At 38.6% G+C, this 18,015-nt stretch overlaps 1 protein-coding gene across 2 annotated transcripts in view; it reads right to left on the minus strand.

The window, feature by feature from the left end:
- sgip1a (SH3GL interacting endocytic adaptor 1a) overlaps nucleotides 1–9,181 on the minus strand; it is a 79,990-nt gene extending 70,809 nt beyond the window's left edge. For both annotated transcript variants that reach the window (XM_088077548.1, XM_042514768.2), the window contains exons 1-2: nucleotides 9,030–9,181; nucleotides 5,060–5,185 (exon numbers count right to left, since the gene is read on the minus strand). The gene's annotated coding sequence lies outside the window, so the exon portion shown is untranslated. The remainder of the gene's footprint in view (nucleotides 1–5,059; nucleotides 5,186–9,029) is intronic.
- Nucleotides 9,182–18,015: the final 8,834 nt, after the last annotated feature.

An 18,015-nucleotide genomic window follows, 5' to 3' on the forward strand; every position in this document is an offset into this window, starting at 1 on the left:
CACCAGCAAAAAGTACAAGACATTTTTAAATGGGTCATCACTTGTAACTGTATAAATACACTTAAGAAGAGAGCTTCATTTTGCAGCGAAGCCTCATCAACATCTGGCAAGCGGAGAACCACTGGGAGTGGAGGATGAGGTATGGTGATGCCACTTCAGGTCCCTGAATTGCTGATCATTAATCAATTGTGTTCTAGTTACATCCTCAATCTCCCCATAAAACAAAAATAGCAGTGTTGCATATATTGTGCTTTTCCTTTGGCAGCAACAACAGCTAGTGCAGAGCCATTTTGTTGATATATATTTTATATGAGAAATCAACAAAAAATAAATGATTTACAATTGTGATAACTGTCACAAGAAAATGCTAAACCTTTCCTGGGCCAAAAATCTCAAATGTGAAGATTTGCTGCTTTTGTCTTTCATATCATGGTGAATGGTAGCTAACTCGTGTTTTTTTTTTTGGCTATCAATTAGACAATACAAGTAATCTGGAAACATATTGAAAGATTAAAGACTTAATAATTAATCATAAAAGGAATTAAAGGATTAATATTATTATCCTTGCACTGATCATTATCTCATCGCTCTTCAGACAGACAGACAGCCTGGATGCAGGCCTCAACAGGACCTGTAACACAAAAGGGAGAGTGGCACTAGATAATGTGCTTGGACGAAAAATTTAAATCACCTTTTCACTTTTAAAGAGCACAGAAATTCAAATCAAAAAAGAAAACAACAAAATAAAATCTAAAAGTGATCCAGTGAGGTTCTGTCCCATGCCACAGTTACTGAGGTGAGCAGGATGATGACCCTGATTTAGTGCTAAAGGAGCAGAGCACTGAGAAGCAGGGAAAGCCCTGTGACATGAACCAAACCAACAGGAAGAGAGAAGCACGACTTTTCTCCAACTATTAAATCATGAGGTTCATTCACAACTGGCCAACCCCAGCATACAAGTTAGTAGGGATGCACAGATACAGATACAACAATGTGGCCAATAGTCAATACTGACACCAGTGTTATATTTGTTTGTTCTGTTGGTGGTGTTTATTTTGTTTCTAATAGCATTTTGTGCCGGGGAAACAAAAAACAAAACAAATAAATCTCCAGTGTAAAAAATAACAACTGTTTTAAAGTCTTTCAGCACTCCATTGTCCTATTTTTGACTGAGTACAAATTTAATCAAATGTATGAAACAACCTTTGACATTACCATTTTTCACATGAAAAATATTCTTTTGTTTTTTTTAAATGTACCTGTACCTATACCAACTACAACTACTAAAGATGAGCATCTCTGCCTTGTTTTAGCTGAGTCTATTTCTCTTCTCAAGATGTGAGACACAGAGCTGAACTGCCGCTCACTCTCTGTGCTGGTGCTTTGAGCACATAGGTGGCTATTTCTTCAATATTTGAGTGTAGTCTCATTTCAGAAAATGGGGCCTCTGCAAAGAAATATGTCCTAAAAACTGCATGTCGCTGATCTTTTTCTGAGACAGTGTAATACTCCCACACAGCTAACATTTTCACTTTTTTTTTTTTTTGGAGAGCAAACCACACTTGCATGTGGCTCCCATTGCGTTCCCATGCCACAGTGTCAGTGTCTTATCCAACCACTGGCTTCTTCTCACAATCAGCAGCTGGGCCTACTGTTGTCCCAATCTGGCAGCAAATAACTAACACTTTAGCCAGCGCAAAATTGATGCAACAAAGCAGATAAACCTTGGTGACTGCCACTGTTAAAAGTCATTTTATTTACAGATGCCACAGTCAAGAAGGTGAATATTGGCTGATACAAATTCTCAGACGGTAAATCGGTGCATCCTTTTCAGTTATCAGTAAAAACTCATTCATGCACTGTTTATGCTCTGTCAACTATCACTACACACTGTCCAACAAAGCATAAAGGGCTCCCCTAAAATAGATACTACACTGGATTTATGATGAACAAACATTGTAAATTATCTGGGTTTTAATAGATGTATTAATGCCATTACTTTGTTTTCCATGGGAAACATTTTTGCACTGAAGCAATATTGTTTCTCTTGTCAACCAGAGGTGCTTGAAACCCTTATCACATTTTACCTACCCAGAGTACTCTACCCAAAGCTTGAGGAATGTCAACACAGAGCAGGAGTTTTACAGATATGATGCCTCTCAGTAAACGTCATCTCTATACTGGGACTTCCCTGGGTTCATGTTGCAACCGTCACGTCTCATGTCCCAAGGCCTCGTGCCATTTCCTGCACACTGCTGAAGCAACATCCCTGCAAACTTCCACCCAGCTCCAAATCTCCCCACCGCCAAAGTGCCCCTGATGAGGGATGATGATTAAGCAACAGTCATTAAACGTACACAGACAAACAGCCACCCACAGATTAGGCAGCAGTGAGTGCAGTCAAACCAAAACAACTCAGTCTCCACTCAGTGGCAGGGGAAGGCATGCAGGCCGATAAGGCGTGGCGGTGGCAGGGTGCCATGTCGAGTGCCTACGTGCCATTCAGCCACTCGTGATACTCTCTGTCTGCTAGTACTGCCAGACAGCCTGTTCTCTGTCATTACCCCACTTGCTGCCCTGCCCAGGGGGCCAGACACACACATACACACAACATCAAGCACCAAGGTCTTCTGTGTAATTAGCACCCACTTCCTAATTACTTGATGATGCTGAGGGCGCTGACTGCTTGCTCACAGGTGGATTTGGCTTGTTTAGTCTGATGCCACTGAGGGTATTTTGATGTTCTCATAGCAAGCAATGGGAGTAAGCTAAGATGGAAATGTATATGTAATGTAATGTTTTTTTTAGGTGCCATGTCAGGTGATCAGACAGTCAGTGGTCAGTTAGTTAGCTAGTTAGAAAGTGTTGTGCATACCATTGTAGGTCACATCGGAAGATATTCAGCCAGATTTTGTACCAGCCACCTAATGGCCCAGCTGAAAGTGGTCAGTTCAGTACAAAAATTTAAATCAATTGCCGGAGACCTCAAATGTGAAATAACAGTCATATATGACTACATTCTCCACTGCTTCCCTGCCCCTTGGCACCAGTTTAATAACAAACACCACCAGCCTGGACTATTCCCTGACCCCAAACCCCATCTAGCGTCAACCCCCTGATAAAACCCCCCTCTGGAAACCAAGTCCTCCCTTGCTAGCCTCAGCAGAGGGGATGGAAAAGATGAGCTCATCCCTCTGACACTGGGCCGGTCTGGTCTGTGGTCTTCCTAATGGTCTCCAGGATGTCAACACCGGTCCAATAAGTCCCTCTTACTCACACCAATTACCATTTCCACACAGGGCCCAAGCCTAAATAAACAGAGCCTGAACTTGCTATACAATCAGTTCATATCTATAAACAGTAGAGAAGTTTAAATTAGGCCACTCCCAAGGGTACCGACCTTTGCTTGGACAGCACGACTAAGATGACAGAATGGAGCCACATGCACTCACTGCAGGAGTATTTAAAGACAACGCAAATAGCACAGGCATGAGTTTGTCACTTCCTTATAGCTTCTTTGGTTAATTCAAACTGAAAATAATGTAAAATTAAATGTTTTTTAACTTAATATGAAGGTTTGGCTCCATTTAACTGGTAATCTACCTTCATCAAGAAGACACTGAACGATTCCTCTGCCTAAAGCTAAGGTGGGAACAGAAAATCCTATAGTTGAATTAGTTTTGCCATAAAAAAAGAGAAAAACCTTGCCTACGCTTACTTACTGGCTCACTCTAGGTTGGCTGGACACCCACGAGAATGTTGCTAATATAGGTTACGTGTGTGTGTGTGCTATGACGTGCCAGTAAGAGCCCAGATAGGCCTCCCAGTGACGCATTTAATACGGAACCCATAATTCATGAGGCATCTTAAAATAGGAAGGTAGATTTTTAAGATTAGTAAGACAGTAGTGAAAACACAGAACCTGCCTCTGATATACTATAATAGGTCATCATTTCATAATGTCGGAGGTACATGTTATCATAGTGCGGTTCACAAAATGACTGATGATAATGGTTCATCCGTTCTGTGGTTGGTTCATGGTTCCTGCTCTCCTTCCCTTCCAGGGCTTTTAACTATATGTGGGCAGTGAACACAACTAGAATCAACCACATTTCCTGAGTCAGGAGGGCAGAGAATCAGTAACCAAGCAGGAATCTTCTACTGTAGTGCAAAATATGTGAAAGTGCGTTTTTGCATAGTGTGTAATGGGTGAGAGTGGATGGGTATTCCTCCAAGTATACAGCAACTCTTTGAGCATATTTTAGCTCTGTTCTTACTGTAATGTCAGGGCAAAAATGTGAAACGTGGAGCCTGATGATCCTGGGTTTTACAGGTCAATACTGTCAACTGAACTTTTTTTTTTTTTTTACAACATTTTTTGGCAAAGATCCTTCAAATTTGCTTATTAAAGGAGTTGTGAAATATCATGTTTGGGGCAGGATATTTTCATAATTAAGCCGTAATTTGAAAAATCTGCAATAGACTTACAGGTATAGCAGCCAATATATCCATCAGTCATGTTCTACTGGGAACTCTCTCGGTAGTGAAGACTGTAATGCAACTTCCCAATCTGTGCTATGTTAAGGTGTACTATGAGGTGTCCCGAGGACACCCACACACCCACACACCCACACACCCACACACACACACACATACTAATGGACCTGAAACATCAAAGGCCTTCCCACCATGATTCTGTAAGAGAATGCAGCAGCTGCACACAACATGAAAATATGTAGTGCACAACAATATACGCAGGACCAATTCTACCCAGAAGGCAAAGTACATTTTGCTTTTTGCTTCACATTACTGAATTGTTTCACATCATCTCTTGAGTGTCACATAATAGCTCTTATGTACTCCTCTTTCGTCACAGAAAGCCGCAGCTCACCCACACACACACAGCTCACCCAAACCCCTCACACACTTTTGGTGAACTCTCTTTTTTAAAATGAGCTTCATGATGCTGACAGAAGCACAACTATTTCACAACATCTAAAATTATTTTTTTTCCCACTGGCAAAATAGTGTATCTTCCTGTCTTTTTAATTGCACCTACCTGAATGTGAAAAGTCAAGTTGCGATATCAGCTGGAATTTGCAGTTCCAAAATGTTTTGCCTTTTTCCTGCAGGTCTTTTAAGCCAGCTACTGCTTCACAGCAAAGTCCATTTGTGATCTGCAAAACTAAAAAAACAACATGATAATTAAATATATGCTGATACATTTGAATATATCATCTGACGTGTATCCATAAACGTCCTAGATATTGTTTTAAAATAACACCGTGACATTAACTAACTGACCAGATACCTGGCGGACGAGCTACTTGAGCATGATGACATATGATTCATTTATTTAAAAAAATATATGTATTATGGCTAAAATAGAATGTGTGAATAAATTATAAAACTACTGAGGGACTGGTTGGCCAAATGGTTGGTGTTTGCCTGGGCATGCAGCTAGGCCTGAATGACTGATACTCTCAGGAAATACATTGCACCTCCACATTAACACATACTGTGAGGCTTCCCCCATGAACACTTTATGGCAAATCAGCATGAATGACTCACCTCGTCTCCTACAGCAATAATAACACTTTCTTTATTTATCCATGTAAGTCAGCTGAGGATACATTCTTACCTTTATACTTATTTCTATCTGCTCAAACATTCAGGGGAGATTCAGTGTCATAGTTTACATGCAAAGCCTTTTAAGTAGAGTTTCTATTTCATTTGCAAATACCAAAATCAAACTAAGATGTACCTCTGTAAATGGTTAATTTGTTTATCCTAACTATTAATAAAGTGATCTTTGTTTTGCCTCTTTAATGCACAAAAGGAACCACACTTTCACATTATCTATTATTACAAACCATACTAACTTGTCAAACTTCTGAGCAGATCTTTGCTTGCTGCATGTCTCTCCCACCACACTTGAGCCAAATAACAGCTGAGGATGTATAGTTTCAGAGAAATACATGTTAAAGGTATTTCAAAAACCTAAAACATATTTTTGTTAAACCTGTTCTTGGCACCTGAGGCTCTGCTGCTAATTTTACCCCAAAATGGTCCTCTGTGCTGTAGTAAGATACACTGACACAGTACTGTCTTCATGTGTGGAGCCCAGAATCCATTGTCTGATAAAACTTCATTTGAGGGTTTTCACAGCCAAACACAGGAAACAGAGATCAGAAATGTTCCCAGGCTGAATTCCCAGGCAAAGTCCACCTTAAACTGAAACCTCAGTCCTCACTCATCAGTCTCTAGCTTGGCAATCCCTTTTCTCCCCCACAGCTTTTCCCACATATCACAAACCCAACCCTAACTTGAACTCACTATACTTGATCTCTCACACATGCAGTAGGCCTCTGGGATATTAAAGCTGTCCCACCATGAAACCCCAAACCTAGAGCTAAGTCTAAACATCGCTTTTGTTTAACTGTTAAATGTCTTTTGCAACTGCCTTAAACAACATGTTGACAGTTTCTCAAATCTGCCTTTATGGTCAATGGTCAAAGGTAAATTTGTACTAAATGAACTACATGTACAAGACCTGATGTTTACTTCAGATAATCTGCGGAATGTATTTTTGCACAGATGTTGATTTTTTCCCCTTAAATCTTAAATTGAAAGCACATTATTAAGAAAGGGTCTCTTCATTGATAATTGCATCAGTAATTGTTTTAAAATAGATGTATAAAATCGATTCTTTTTTTTCCAATTTCTCAAGTAATTTTCTTTCTTCTCTTTATACAAATTTCTTGCCAATTTTTGGGTAATTTCAACTGTTGTAGCTTATAGCCTTCTTCCCATGTTTTTGAAAGAAACCAAGCCAATTTACTCAGGTTTCAAAAGGTTAAACAAAATATCCTATTAAAGAGTGACAATGCATCTGCTGAAAAAGACTCAGATTGCATCAATCAGACTGTGGCTGGTTAATGCCAGGACCACCACTGATACAGGGACACAGGATACAACTGTTGAAATAGAAGCAAGGCCCAGAACTCAGGTGTAGCTCCATGTGAATGATCACATGCAACACCTGTTCGATTTAACTGACAATATCAAGGACAATATTTTGGTTGGACAAACATCACATGCTGATGCTGCATAGTCTGGCCTCTGATATTTTGATTTAAACTTCCCCAGGCATCAACACCGCAGTTCCTAAGAAAACATACTCAATGTAATTAATCATATTGATTATTAATTTCAAAAACAAATAGTAATTATTTTTCCATTGAGCAAAACCTCATGATAGACTGAGTTTTGCCATTCGACCTGAATGAATTAACTTGAGAACACTTACAACAAAACATAATTACTCGGTTGTTTCAGATGATAAAAGCTGATGAGTCTCGTATTCCCTTCGCCTTTCTCCACTCTCGCCCGTGCTTTCACACGCCAGATTGCAAAATCGGGGAATAAACTTTAACTAGCTGTCAGACTGTCTCCATTGTATTTTAAGTGTTACCAGAGGTTCCATTTAGGCCCTATGTGACTGAAGTTAGTACCTGACTGTGTCAACACTACAGTGGTGTTCCCAAAGGCACACCACTAACTTTCATAATAGACTAATCAGAAACCCACAACAAGACGTCAACCAATTTAATTTAAAAAAAAAAAATTAAAAAGCTCTCAGCAGTATGTGAAAACTGTGTGAAAGTATGGCTTGTCAAAAACCCACGACAACATTTTCTGGCAAACACAATTCTAGTCTTCCTGGTTTTGCAATTGATATGATTTAATTTCCTGAACAACAGTTCACTGCCTGGCAAGTGCAGAATAGCTCTTACTCATAACTTCAGATGAAGTGGCAGCAGCATGTGCCAGAGATTTGGGATTTACCACCTTTATCAGTTTCATTATTTGGACAAGAATGATACAGGATGATATGCCAGTTTCCTGTTTCATTTTTAGGTTGTGAGCTGTTCTGCACAGGATCTCCATGGTTACGGAAACAACAGTCCAAAAATACACAGTGGAGTATGGGGGGAGTACATCATTTACTGTAAGTTAATGTCTGACAAACAATTTTATTTACCATCACGAATATCTAACTATGATATCATTTGCCACAAAAGACTGGATTCACTTTCAATTTCAATGTTCAAATGTGATTAGATTATTAAAGCTGACAAATAGTAGCAGAGCCACATTTAATGTCAAAACAACAAAAGCTATTGCCCAAAATTATTAACTTATGAGATATTTTTTCTCAAGTCTTGTTAAATATCCCTCCTGAATCACATGGTGTTTTATTTAAAAATAACATTAACATGCTATGATAAGCAGTGTAATTTTTGGCTATTTTAAAAGAAACATGCCTCCCAAACCTATGGTTTTCTTTAAAAAATAACTTTATCTTTAAAAACCAGCAGTAAAATAAATACAAAATACAGCCATTTAAAGTCGTATGCCCCTACAATGAGCCAGAAGTGCTTGAAAAATATTTGACATGCTTAGTATCATTGATGAAGGGAGAGAGGGAATGCCAGGAGAAAATGAAGAAACTGTTGAGAAAATAAACAAAAACGACCAAATCTTTGTCACGTGGTGGCTCATTTAGAGCTACAGTATTATGTCAACTGCAGAAAGTTCACCGTTATGTAACATCAATGCAGTCTAATTTCTTACACACAACAAATTTCCATAATTTCTCCAAAACTTTCAATGATTTTAACTAGTTCAATGACTTTCCCAGGCCTGCAAACTATGATTGTGAAATGACTTTTCCAGTTTTTCAATGTTTTGTAGGTTTGCTAACACGATTTTATCTGGGCTAGCGAGACACTTGCTCATTATTTTAGCCAGTATGCGTGTTTTTTCCTTATTAATCCGAGGCCAACATTGAACAGCAGAGTAATCACCGTGTGGTTAAATGATACTAGTTTCACTTAGACAGTATCTAGCAGCAACTCGGATTAGTCGTGTAGCTCAACGGTAGCTTAGCCGTTACACCTGAGTCACAAAGCTAGCTAAGTGAACAGTTAGCAATTGTTTATCTCCATGATACACACAACACTTACCACTGTATGAACGACCTCTTTATTCTTCAAAGTGTCATCTGTTCAGGTAAAACCAACGACAGTCCGTATTCTGTGACGGTAAAACTGAGATAAAATCTCAACTCCTGTTTAAGTTCCGAACTCGCAACGGTGGTTTTGTTAAGCAAAAAACATGGACGCCGGAAGTGACATAACAACGTTACGTCACCTGTTATCTACTTGCTGGACGCCAAAAAAATAAAAAAAAAAAACTCGATGGCAAATTAGAGAACAAAAATAAAAAGTAGATTTAAACAGAATTTTTTTTTATTTAAATGTACAGCTATTGGCTCGTTTTGGCACCTAAGTATGATCCTCTTGTAGATGCTCTTTTCCTAACTGACAGGAGAGTTGAAGCTCATCTGTTTTTAAGGTGTTCACATTGGTTTCTTCAAATTATTTAAAGCCTAAGCTTCAGCTGAGTAAGGTGTCAAAGAAAGGGGAGACCGGGGATGGTTGCAACCGTAAGGACAACATGACGGCTCCTCAAAAATATGGCTACTCAATCTTGATCGCCCCCTGGTGTCTGACTGTAGTCTGTATGGGTCATAAGGCCCGCCCCTCCATGTTAGAGAATGGGACATTGGCCAAACTAAATACGCCAAATCGATTTTTCCCAAATATGGTTTCTGTCACTGAAGGTCATTTTCATCACCCGGATGTGTGTTCAGCTGTTTGTTTTTATGATAGGTTTGGCTTTAATGAGTAATTACATTATACAAAGGGGGGGCTTTTCTGCCCTGATTGACAGCTGTGACAGCCAATCAGTGTGCTCGCAGCATACTTTGAAACAAAATGCAAAAGTTATTAATTAGTTAGTTATTAATTCAATTTAATGTGTTTTGACATGTTGCAACCATCCCTGCATCATGTTGCAATATACCAGGGTTAGGGTCAGCTGCAAAATCTGACTTCTTTCATTAAAATAAATATTGTGAATGACGTGTCTTATGTAATCGTGTTTAAATGGTTACAAGATTTAAATTTAATATATATATAAATTGATTGGTGCAGTCCTCAGTCCCAGAGTTAATGTAAGAAATGCAAAAAGAGTTGCAACTGGCCCCAGTCTCCTCTTTAATGGCTGAATTGGGATTTAAAAGCCACGTGTAACAGTTAAATCTCATTTTACTGATTGGGCTGTTTCTTACACCTGATCTGCCCCTCACTCACCCAGCCCCCTGGTTAACAATTTATCAAAACAGTCCACAAAAGTAATTTCCTCCGGCAAACCACAACATTTTGACTTGCAGCCCGATAGTGTTGCATAACAAGGGCGTCTCTCCCTGTGCTGTTTGATTTTTCAAATGTTTTTAATAGCGTATGAGACCAAACTTGGCCCAAGAGCATGCACACTGTACCTGGTCCGCGTGATGATCCTCCTCTTGTACCAGTGTGCAGAAAGGTAGTGTATTTTGCAAAGCATATAGTATAGTTTATGAATGTTGTCCCAAGTGCAGGTTACTGCCTTGGTTGGCACTCATGGCATGCATGTTTGACTGCGCCTAGAGGCAAATGGTGTGTGTGTTTGTGAGAGGCGACCTGCTGAGGGGACCTGCTTGGCAAATCTGTTCTGTATTTTTTCCTAAACCAAATGGCTTTATCAAACAAAAAATAAAAAGATTTAATACCATTTTTAAATTTAGTCAAATAGAAACATGCATGATATCTATATGAGATCCGATTGTCATAGGCTAGATAAATAAAATAAAATAAAAAAAATAATAAAGTTTATTATAATATACAGAGACCTATGACACTAGGTCTATAAAGTGTTAGAAGATATTAAATATACTCCCAAAGACCTAGGTGATGTGTTTAAATTTGTAGTTGTTTTGTCTGGCCATAGACAGGACATTTCATTTACTATGATAAATTACTGAGAAAATCTATAAATTTTAACATAATAGAGGCTTATATTATCATTATTATTATTATTATTATTGTTGATAAACCTTATTGATTAAATGATACATCATGTCTTTGGATTGTGTATACATAGATTACTATATACACATACACACAGGGTACTTACTATCAAAAACAGGACCCTTGGACTGCAGTACTGGGCTAACATATCTAAGTACATGATTATGTTCGCTTGTAATATGCAGTGATGCTCTTTAGAATAATGAATTTGTGCTCATGTGTTTGTCAGAGTTTATCTGAGTCTGTACTGGCAGTACGAGACATAGCTTGCATGTGACTGAGAGTGTGTCTCAGTATTCAGCTCAAGCACAGTTGCCATGGCAACTTGATCGACAGAGACGACTTGGTCATCCCTGTGAAAGGATGTGAAAGGAAAAACCCTGTCAAAATCCCACTTCCCTGTATCTCTGTCTCTTTCTGTCTCCCTCCCACTCGCTCTCACATTCTGTCTCTGCACATGTCTCATTCACTCACAGAAACTCACCTTATTCGATTTGTTGGGGGATCATCGCCTGAAAAACAGGTTCATTTCAGTTAAAGTTAAAGAATAAATACACAAGATCCCAATTTAATAGTTTATTATTATTATTATTATTATTATTATTATTATTATTATTATTATTATTATTATTATTATTATTATTATTATTATTATTATTATCATTATTATTATTATTATTTTGTGTGGTACATATTGAGATGTACTTTTACTTACATGTTGAGTTTGACCTCTTTTTTTTACTCACTCAGAACTCTGATAATGTCACTACTGGATACATGAAACTCATCACTTCCTGTGCCCTTGTGAGGACTGACCCATGTCCAAGATGTCTTCAAACCACTTTTATCCAGGTTAGTTAGAAGCATTTGCTCCTCTCCTGTAGTGTCATCAGTGAGTCCAGCCCAGGCCACTGCTAAGATCAACTTGTCGGAACAAATCAGAGCTCCTGTACCAAAAATTAGATGAAAGGGAACAGAAACAATACATAATGTGAGAAAAGAGGAAATATAGTATTGAGCTGGAAAAAGAGAACTTAATAAATGTTTAATTTAAAGGAGAGGAATTAAGTCCTGATTTTTCAGCAGCCCAACTCCTTCTCAGAAATTGTCACTGCTACAAGCTAAGAGTTATTTTTGTCTCATATTGTTTATAGCACGTGTGACAATAATACTGGTGATCTACTGGAAACACTATGTTAAATTATTAGCATGGAGCACAAAATCCAAAGAGTACATTTTGGTATTTATATCCTCATGACTTCAAAATGTAGTTGAGCAAATTAAATACTGCAAGAGATACCCACAACTATCAATATTTCCATAAGAATATTTCTTTAGTCAAAAGCGAAGATGTCTGCGTGTCACGACTCATACAGATTCTTGACTCCACACACTTTTCACACCCTGCAACTTTTCCCTGAATAGCAACTTAATACAACACTATGTTTATGTGTGTCCTTGGTTCATGTTTGGAATTTATAGGTATAAGTTGTATATTAAAATTCAGTAGTTATTCTCTTTATCTGATGCTTGCAGCTCTGATGCTTTGGAGTTTTTTTTTATTTGTCTCTGCACTGTATTTATTGTGTGCTTTATGCAAATATAGACTATACACACATATTTCATTGTCTCTGTCCTGCAAGAGGGATCACTCCTCTGTTGTATTTCCAGATATTTCTGTCATTTATTTTTCTTGCTGAAGTGTCCAGTTGAAGTTGTTCCAGTGTTGCATGCTATACAGACTGTGAGGTCCTCTCAGACAAACTTTTGGCTTATAAATAAATTTAACTTGACAAACAGGAGCCTCCAGGGTAATGCTGTAGGCTACAGCAGCTGTCATATGTGATGTAATATTAAAAACAAACAAACAAACAAACATTAAAAGTATTATTTTTGACAGTAAGAGTCAGAGAATGCGTCCCTAAATAAGATGACCAAGGTTCATGTGTGTGTGCCTGCCATTAACTATAAATGTTCTGAAGTACAGGAGATTACTGGAAGAAATGGCATTACTGGAGAACAAGTGAAGGATACACACACACGTGTGTGTCATCACACAAGCTCTCACGCAGCCAAAGAATTGTTCCCATGTGCGGCAGACCTCTATGATTTAGGAAGGGTGCGTGAGAGCAACAAATGATTTATAAAGTTTAGAGTAATATAACCAAAGGGCTCAGTGACACAGCTGTGGAAGAACTAGAGAAAGGGGAAACAGAAATGACTGTGAAATTGGTCACGCTAAGGGAAAAACACACATTGCTCATCTAGCTCTCAGTCAGAGGTTTTTTTTCTTTTTTTTTGTGGAGTGGACAATTGAGACAGTTACTCACTGTTGTTTGTCTGTTCACGTCAGTGATTTAGAGAAAGAGTTTTAATGGATACACAAACTTGTCCAGGGCAGGCAGCCTTTCACTAATCATGGTTACATGGGTTGAAATCAGTTACAGTCAGTGCTTTTTACTTTGGTCATGAATCTGTGGAAGCATAAAAAGTGCTGATGTCATTTATGCTGCTTGTATTTAGTAGTTTTTTGTTTTTTACTTTGATTATCAGCACAGTCCAAATTTAACTGCTGATTTGAAGCCTCGAGTTTGGCATTGTGGCTGTCGCCATCTTGAATTTTGGAGCTCTAAGTGAAATTTGAATGGGAGGATGGAGCTGTGGAGGAGCAAGGAGTGGGTCTGACTCTTAGGCTGTAGGGACACCGCAGAGACAGCCTGTTACTCAAATTGATACTAAAATAAATTGATAAAATCAATTTACCAAAACGGGTCAGTTATATATAAATTCACCCCCTTACAGTTGTCATGGCTTTTGACCAAAACATTTTTATTATTTTTTTGTACCAGGGCGGAAACATGTTTATTTCTGCTGTAAAGTTTGGTATTTTAACATGTGAGTCTACGGGGACTGACTAGCTTTTGGAGCCAGGCTCAAGTGTCAGTTTTTTCGCTCTCCTGCTTTGAACCACTGCAGAAAATAAGCTCTGTGGTAAATAAACGTTTATGATGCTTACACGTTTTATTCTGGAAGATTTTTGAAGCCTAAATGTAATCGACAGAAGCAAAAAGCTTTTGTTAGGCTAAAACAAACTAAACTGCGGTCGCGTTACAACCACACGAGGTTCAGTGTGATGATGTTCTGTAGTCTCATTTAGCCACTTGTTAGCAAACACCTTTTTTAAGACACATGAAAGCTTCAGAGTTCACAGTGAGGTATTAACTATGTATTGTTTGTCTTGGAACAAAACGTGAAAGTCTCTTAAGCTCATGCTAACCTCAGACATTATTACAGGCTTCTTACAAAAACTCAAACTCAAACTTTACGACTGGGATTCTCTATATGTGATACAACTGAATCAGCTAGGTTTTCTGTACCAATGTTTTCTGTTTGTCCTAGTAGGAATTTTGCATATGTCTATGACATGTGTCTAAACATTTGAGCAAATCCATATCAGTTTCATTAATCTTCTGTCTGGCAGTTGCCAAACATTTTGTTGATTTGACCTAATTGGACTTTATGATACTTGTGCTACTGTGCTGCAGTAAACTGAGGGGCTTAAAAACCAGATGACCCTGTCTTGACACTCTGCTGTTTGTGTGCAAACTGTAACTGTTCCCAAGATTCATCATGATGACCACTTAAACCATTTTCAGGAAGGGAGAGCATGTGGCTCTCAGGAACAAGGTGTTGGCTGTGGAGCTCCCACCCTCCTCCACCACACTGCTCCTGCTAAACTGGGGCCTGTAGTAAACTTAGACCCCTTTTTTTATCTAGTGTTACCCTGGATGCACTGTTTGAGACGTGCGAGAACCACTGAATTTCTCATCAGACGCTGTCAGTGCTCTGGTTACAACCTAGAAGTGGTTGCTTATATCCCCAAAAATGCTGCCAGCCGTGTCCACCTGTTCTCTCATTACATTTGCGAGCACAATGAGGACTCACCAAGGTTCTTTAAAACAGGCTGTCAGTGGTGTTTCTCTGCACCTCAGCCACTTCATCATCTCTCCTCTAATGGCTCTGGGGATATAAATAGCCACATGTATCCATCACGAGACTGATTTACTTGCTTCACTTAGAAGGTTAATGCAGCCTCAGGGGATTCAAGAGGGGCATCATGTTGCCTCTTCCCCGAAAGCCATTGTAGCAAAGACATAAACTGACAACAGGAACTGCTAATTATAGTCTTTTACCAATAAATTTTATGAATTTGTCAGTTTGTTTAGACTGTTTTAATGTAGCAATATATCAATATTATATCAATATCAGGATATGGACTAGATATTGTCATAAATTTTGGATATTGTAATATTTGAAGAGTTGTCTTTTCCTGGTTTTAAATGCTGTATTACAGTGAAATTGTGTATTTTCCACAATGTTCAAATTATTGGCCATACACACTTAGTCATAATATCCACATTACAGATTATTGATGACAACATATCATTGTGTAAATATTTTGCAAAAACACCAGTAGTAGACCCTACTTTGTTTTCACAATATCAATACAGATATTTGGTTAAAAGTATTGTGCTATTAGATTTTCACCGTGCGCGCTCATTTATACTCCCTTTTAGGCAAAAAAAAAGGAGAATAGATGCATCCGTTTCAAAAACTATAAAGGTTACTGCCCTCATACCTCCATATGTCCTTTATGATAGAAAAGACACAGCCAAAAGATGACACCAGAGGGCAGAGTCAAAAGATTCACACACTAACAAATTAGGCAACAGTGGAGGAGATTGTAATAAAATACCTCTTAATGGAGGCAGCATGTAAGTGGCGGTGGTCTGTGAGGTGCTAAATCAACAGTTCCCTTTCACCATTTTTTAAATGTCTTCATTGTCTCGTATGGTCATATCACTTAAACTATGCTACACTGCTGCCACAATCTCCTGTGGTACTGCTCTATTCTGTCTGTTTTAAGCTTTAAGAATACGTGCAAAAGTACGGAAAAAATAAACGCAGAGAACCGAGAGAGGGTTCCCTCCGTCTCTGTGTATGCATCTTGCATCGAGCATGAATGAGCCTCATTGCTCAGCCTTGATTTCACCAAACAGCTTTGCTCGTTTAATGGCAATAATGTCGGACTGGCTTAATGACATAATAAAAATATCTTATTTTATTTCATTAATAGTCTTAAAAGAAAAAAAAAAATCTGCCTGTAAGTCAGGTCGATAAGTCATTTTTAACAGTGTATTCCTCAGAGAGCAGCAGCAGTATTTGACCCAGCTGGCCCTATGGTCGGCTATAAAACCACAATGACGCAAAAGCAGGAGCCACATAATTTGCATTAAAAGAGAAGCTATTTAACCCCTTACGGCTACAATAAAAGGAAGCTGTTACATTTAGCCAACAGTGAAAAGAGTAGGTATTAAATGTACCCTGTATGTGCAATCTCTCACTTAGATCAGATTCCTGAGCCACTCTGTGCCAAGTTATACAAACAGTGCAACGTGTGAATTCCTAAAAAAGTAACAGTCCTGCACACAGGCAGCAGTGGGTTGCCTTGTTGTCGGTATAAACAGATAGCTCTGGTCCACCTGCTTATGATTTCACAAATAACTCCTTAACAGGAATTTTTAGTTTGCACTCCTAATGACTCCACCGACTTCAAAGGCTGAAAAAATTCTAAGTTCCTGTATGCAGCCCCATCACATCGACAGCACTGACATGTGCATGCAGTATGCATGCACTTGCATACATGCTATGTTTACTGCCAGACTTTTATATCATCATGGGCTTCTATCTACAGACAGCTTTACAATTCTGTCTGTACATCGCACTTAAAGATAATAACTATCAACATCTGGGGAACATTAAACCCAGTTCAACTGATGGACAGACCCTGATTCATGTTGACACCAATGCAGATTTTTTTAATTAAAAGCCGTGCTTACAACTGTAATGTTCACTATAGCTGGTTGACCCCCCCCCCCGCCACACACACACACACACACACACACACCAAAAACAATTGAAAAGGGGATGTTCAGAGTTGTATTGAGTTCTCACAATGCACCTGTCCAACTCAATTGCAGTGCCACTGATTGTGAGCTCACTGCTCGACACACACAGCTGTCAATCATCACTTCACTCATCTTTTCTTAGCATCAATGACTAGTTAAAACCAAAACTAAACATACAGTACGGTAAGACCTTACTAAAATGACAGAAACAAACTGTGGGGCAAATTTCACATGCCAGCCACCAGGGGGCGATTGAAATGTTTTAGCTTCCCATTTGGGAAGCTGTTATGCCATCCATCTTTACAGTAACTGGTTAGGACTGTCATACTTTCAACATTCAGTGTAGGGCCTTGATGGGCACCCCCTACCGCCCAGCCCCAGAGTTTATAGGGTTTTATTAACTCTAGTGTGCTTTGGAGGCAGTTTAACATGGAGGCACTCGATGACTGGTCATTACAAACATTAGGAGGGACAAATTTTCATTTTTCATATATTGTCCGACGCATTGATTAAGCACTTGAATCTTTTTAAGTTGCAGAAAACAGATGAGATACAAAATACCTTGCTTTGTCTTGAGATGATAATAGGAAAAAGTTTTACTTTTGTTCAGGCTTCAATGAAAACACTGTCACAATTCTTCATATATTAACAGCATAAAGACTCTAAGAAATCTACATTTGTCATTCCACCATTGTGAAATAAAAAGGCGTGGGCTCAGGAACCTTAAATATAATTACTCGACATCTCAATGAGGCCCTCATCTATTCAGCTTAAAGGAATTGCTGCTCAGCTGCTCTCTCCTCTGCCTCCATCGACTGTGTGTGTCTCTCTCGTTGCTCCCCTCTCCTCTTACCAAATTTTCAAAATTGTGCCATAATTGTTTAAGAGTTTTAATGAAATTAATTTGATATTAAGTAAAAATGCATGCCTTTTTAACCCTTTGAAACATGTGACATCACTTTTCTTGTTCTGGTTTCAGACGTCCTTCACAAGTTTTTAACATTTGAACCCGTAACAAAATAATACGATTTCTATCAAGAGCATGGAAAAAATGGCAAAAAGCAACTTAG

The sequence above is a fragment of the Plectropomus leopardus genome, chromosome 5 (genome assembly GCF_026936395.1).
Source record: "Plectropomus leopardus strain MGB_pleo_1.0 chromosome 5, ASM2693639v1, whole genome shotgun sequence".
In the NCBI taxonomy this organism is placed as follows: Eukaryota; Metazoa; Chordata; class Actinopteri; order Perciformes; family Serranidae; genus Plectropomus; species Plectropomus leopardus.